Source organism: Spermophilus citellus (genome assembly GCF_964194105.1).
Source record: "Spermophilus citellus genome assembly, chromosome: 1".
Classification (NCBI taxonomy): Eukaryota; Metazoa; Chordata; class Mammalia; order Rodentia; family Sciuridae; genus Spermophilus; species Spermophilus citellus.
This window is the reverse complement of record NC_138182.1, coordinates 122,268,599-122,273,683: the sequence shown is the minus strand read 5'-3', so window position 1 is coordinate 122,273,683 and position 5,085 is coordinate 122,268,599. Positions and strand designations below refer to the sequence as shown.

General features: G+C 58.8%; 1 long non-coding RNA gene across 1 annotated transcript; it reads left to right on the top strand.

Annotated features, from left to right (window-relative positions):
• The first annotated feature begins 235 nt into the window (after positions 1–235).
• Positions 236–3,032, top strand: LOC308653144. The gene is made up of 2 exons (XR_014022991.1): positions 236–519; positions 707–3,032. It is a non-coding gene; the product is annotated as an uncharacterized lncRNA (long non-coding RNA).
• The last annotated feature ends 2,053 nt before the right edge of the window (positions 3,033–5,085 follow it).

The following is a 5,085-nucleotide window of genomic DNA, read 5'->3' as shown; positions in this document are numbered from 1 at the left end:
GACCAGGAGGCACTCGAAGGCCCAGGTAAAGTGTGACCTGCCCCGTGTCCTTCTGAGGACCTGGCCCACGGCAGGCATCCATAGTGCTTCAGGATAAACTGGAGAATATCTTTAAAAATGAAGGTGCCACTAAAACCATGCAGAGAGCTGCGGACACTTGAGGGCGGGGCGTGTCCTCTGTCAGGGGCAGGGCGAGGGGCTCCAGTACAGCTGCGCGGGGACTACTTTCACCCTCCGGGTGCTGCTGGCCCCCCTCTGGCCGGCCAGTGGGAGTGGACACAGACGCCCTCGTCTTGGTTCCTCTCAGAGCCCAAGGCCAGCGCAGGACCATCGACCAGAGGCCACACAGTTGTATTCCAGGAAGCCCAGGTCCGGTCCCCAGCAGCAGACAGAATGGCAGAGCAGGGCTCCCGAGGACAGCCCTCCAGGGGACAAAGATCCTGCAGCCGCGACTCCTCCTGCTGCAGCCCTGTCCTGGGCCCCGACTCCAGCACTCAGTGCTTGCTCTAGACTGAGTGGGTAAGGACCCTCTTGCCACATGTCCACTCTGAACCCCAGAATGAGCAAGCATTTGGGCTTGTTTCTAGTAGGTTCCAGACACAGCTGTGGGCTCTTGCTCAGGAAGTCCCCGGCTTCTGGCGCAGCTGGGCTGCCGTTTCAAATCCACTCCTGGTTTTCACCTGGGGACTTTTTTTTCCTTTTGAAGGCACGGGCAGGGTCCTCACCAGAGCCACAGAGAGGAGACAGCTCAAGTGCCATGGGTCCAAGTGGCGGAAGGGACGGGCCAACCTGCCGCAGAGCATGCTTTGTTATGAAGAGCAGCGAGGTGCCCATCCGTGCCACAACTCGGGGACCCTGAGACACCGCACAGGTGTCTCAGAACACCACCAGGTGTGAGATGTCCAGGGCAGGTGCTCTGCGGGCACGGGGCAGACTCAGGGCCGGTTGCTGGGGTAGGCCTGTGCCCGCGCTGGCCGGGGAGCTTCTTTTGGGGGTGATGAAAGGTCCTCAAACCAATCGATTTTGGGGCTACATGGAAAACCACTGCCTGGTGCCTTCACCTGAGTGACTCCATGTTCTGTGGAGTCCATTTCAACAAGGCTGCTGTCCCCAGCCAGAAAGAAGAGCATCTCCCCTCTCAACAGCCCAAGTGTCCTGAAGTGAATTTCACAACCGAGGGTCTGCTTGGGTTTCCAAGGGGCATTTTTATGTTCAACAGCTTTGAGCTTGATCCTGAGGGTCCATTCTGCCCTCGGAAGGAAGCCTCCGATTGCTTCCCACTGCCTGTCCCACTCGAGTGACCCTATCTGTGACCCAGGCTTCCCCCTCCTGTGCCCACAGGCTCAGCTGCTGCCAGCTCCCGGATGCCAGAGCTGCCACCTGGGGCCCTGGCCACGCTGGCCACAATGTTGTGATGTGTTTGGATGAGGAGTGGTTTGGTGCCAGCGTTGCCAGGCTCCGAGGGTGACTAATCCCATCTGCATTTTTGGTTTCAGCTGCCTGAGCTGTTCAGCTAAAGGACCTCAGAGAGGTCACCTCCTCCCAGGCATGAATGCCTGAGCTCAGGCCCGTCCTGAAGGCCCCTCGGCCACTCCGGACACACAAGTATGTCCAGCAAGCCTCTGCTGGGCCCCGCTGTGTGCTGCCCGCCATCCCGAGGACACGGGTTCTTGCTTTAACAGAATAACAAAAACTGCAATGGGAAGGAAAGATGGAAAAGAGCCCCGGACAGAGGGGTGTCCCGATACCCCAGTGCTGTCAGACACCGGCCTCGGGCCACTGGGCCTCCATGTTCGGTGTCCATGGTTCCCTGTCCGTGGCCAACTAACTATGGGGCAAAAAAAAAATTTTTAAATCACATCTGTACTAAACCTGCACAGACTGGCTTTTCTTGCCATCATTCCCTAAACGATTCCGTGTGACAACTGTTTACACAGCGCGGCCTGCACTGGGCACAGGAGGGGATGGGAGTGCACGGAGGACGTGCAGGTTCTAGGCAGAGACAGGCCTCTCACGGAAGGGGCTTGACACCCTGGGGACAACAGGGCACAACTGGACTTAGACAGGCTGCCCGCTGGGTGGCCGGGGTGGCGAGGAGGCAGCCTCTCTAGGAGGTGGCTGAGGAGAGCCCTGAAGAGGGAAGGACTCCCAGACCAGGTGCCCTCCTCTCGGCCACAGAGCAAGGACGCCAGCAAGACTGGGGCGGCAGCAGGCCGGTGTCCCAGGGCCTCTCCTGGGTGTCCCAGGGCCTCTCTGCTTTCCGGGGGCCGCGGAAAGCCATGGAGGCTCACAGGAGAACAGGATCTGGCTTTCATTTCCTAAGGGCCACTCTGGCTGCGGGTGGGGAATGGACAGGTGTGGAGACCAGGATGGCTGGGGCAGGACAGCCTTCAGTCCTACCTGGGCCTAAGCCCTGAACTTGTTTCCTGTCCACAGGAGGCCAACAGGTCTAGGGGAGGCCCCTCATTCCAGGAGAGCCGGCGGCCATCTCAACACCTCTATTGCCCCCGAAATCTTCATTTAAATCAGTTGCTATTATTTCGACTTAAATAACTTACCTTTTAAAGGAAATTATATCACAGCCAAAGGTCATGGTTTGATGAACAAATTTTGCTTCTTTTTTCTAATCCACAATGTGACAACTGTTCATGAAGTTTTAAAATTAACATGTAAACATAATCTTAAGACTAAAAATGAATAGTGAAACTTTAAGTATAAAAGTTTACCAGGAACATGAGAGTAATGCATTAATTATTTTTTCCAATTCCTAGTAAATACTTGATTTAAAAAAAAAAAGCATTTGATCTGGGCTGTGGCTGTGGCTCAGCAGTAGAGTGCTCACCTAGCATGCGCAAGGCCCTGGGTTCGATCCTCAGCACCACATAAAAATAAATAAACAAAATAAAGGTATTGTGTACAACTAAAAAATAAATATTTAAAAAAAAAAAAAAGCATTTGATCCAAGTGCCAGTTTGAATCTCCTCCCGTGGTTTCAGGGACCAGCAATACAAGTTACTGACTTTGCTTCTTCACGGCTGTGTGACCTTATGCTGGTTATTTCACCTCTCTGAGCTTTAGTTTCCTTTCCAGGGAGGTGGGGATGGTGACAATCTGAACTTATTAAAAACCGAATGTGCAATGAGTGTTTAACCAGAGTCCACAGAGTCCTGGCCCAGCGGGCGTCGTGGGTCTGTGAATAACCACGAGGCAGTGAGTCCCACCAGGCTCCCGGGCACCTCTCTGGCTGGGCCCTGTGCAGGGCTGAGGTTCCAGACACAATCAGGAACAGCTCCTCCCCTAGCTGCTGGTCCTCTAGCGGGGGACAGACACCCCCGGCCTGCTCACTGTGAAGAGGGCCATAGTGAGCGGAGGGCGGGCCAGAGGGAGGAGGGTGGTCTGCCCGGGGCAAACTGTAGGCGGCTTCTAGAGAAGGTGCTGCTCCGCTTTGGTTCTGAGGGGTACCCAGGAGTTTGCCAGGTGAATAGAGAGGGTTGGGACGCTCCAGGCAGAGGGAACCCACAGCAGCGGTACGGAGGCCTGAAGCAGGCCACCAGCAGGGGCTGCAGTGCAGGCAGGAGACCTGGAGGGCATGCTCCAGTGCCTCCAGCCCAGGCCTGGAAGGGGCCAGCAGTGGCTCGAGGTGGGTCAAGCCCAGGCCCCAGGCCCCAGGACCCCAGGCCCCAGACCCCCAGGCCCCAGGTGCCCAGGACCCCAGGATCCAGGACTCAGACCCCCAGGCCCCAGGACACAGACCCCAGGACCCAGGGCCCCAGGTCCCCAGGCCCCCAGGTCCCCAGGCCCCAGGACACAGACCCCAGGCCCCAGGCCCCAGGACACAGACCCCAGGCCCCAGGACCCCAGGACCCAGGACACAGACCCCAGGACCCAGGACACAGACCCCCAGGCCCCCAGGCCCCCAGGACCCAGGACCCCAGGACACAGACCCCAGGTTCCAGGACCCAGACCACAGGCCCCAGGCCCCAGGCCCCCAGGCCCCCAGGCCCCAGGTCCCCAGGCTCCTGCCTCTGCATTCTTGTGAACCAAAAGTAGAGATGAAGGGCAGCAAGGACAACTCGGAGCAGGCAGCCCTGGGCTTGGAACCTCAACTCCCTGGGCCAGCGGGTCTGGTTCTCCTCCCCTGGGATGGGAGAAGGCCCCTGGGAGCTAGAGGAAGCACAGGCACCCTCGGGAGGCACTCAGACCAGGCCCAGGCCCTGGTGCCCACTGTCCTTGCCTCACCTCCACAGCCCTGTGGGGTGGGCCCTGCCACCCAGCGATGGCGGGAAGGAGACTCCCAGCAGTCTGCACGCCCGCCCAGCAGTAGCCGGACCTGCTGAGCCAGCCTGCCTGGCCCTGGCCCCACTGTGCCCCTGTCCACGCCCAGGCAGTTCCCAGGTGACCAGCTGGGCCTGGCCACCTCAGATGGGAGGCCATGGCAAGTGAGGTATGTGTGCCCTACTGGGCACAGATGGTGACCTGGGTGCTTGGGCCTTGCACAGGGTCCCCAGCAAGGAGCACTGAGCTGACCCCCAGCTGCTGCACAAGGGCTTGCTCAAGGTCACACAGTCAGAAGCAGGAGCTAAGCACAGGCCGGGCCCTGAGCTCCCCTCGCCTGCAGGGAACGGGTCCAGTCTGTGCTGAGCCTGTCCTAGGCCCCCACTAGCCCCTCTGCCTCCCACGCCCCTGACCATCGCCTAGCACCCCTCAGCCTGGGTCACTCCTGGCCCCTTGTGCTGTTCTCTCTGCCCAAATGCCCTCCCTTGACCCTGCTCAGCTACTCCCAGTGCTCTCCTGCCCACCCCGCAAGGCCCAGCGTATTGCTGCCTCCTTCAGGAAGCCTGCCCTGACCCACAGCCCAAGGAGCTATCTCATCCTCCTCCGTGAGCACAGGTACACAGGCACAAGGTCTGAGAGCACAGGAAGGAGGAGACAGGCGGGCCTTGGCAGTTTCTGTCCACTGACGATTTCTTTAGTGAACACATGACAACTCGGCAATCAACTGCTTGCTTGCCGCATGCTCTCCAGGGCAGTGATGATTGTCAGGAGTAGAGTGTGGCACCTGATGGGGTTGCCAGGCATGGCCTC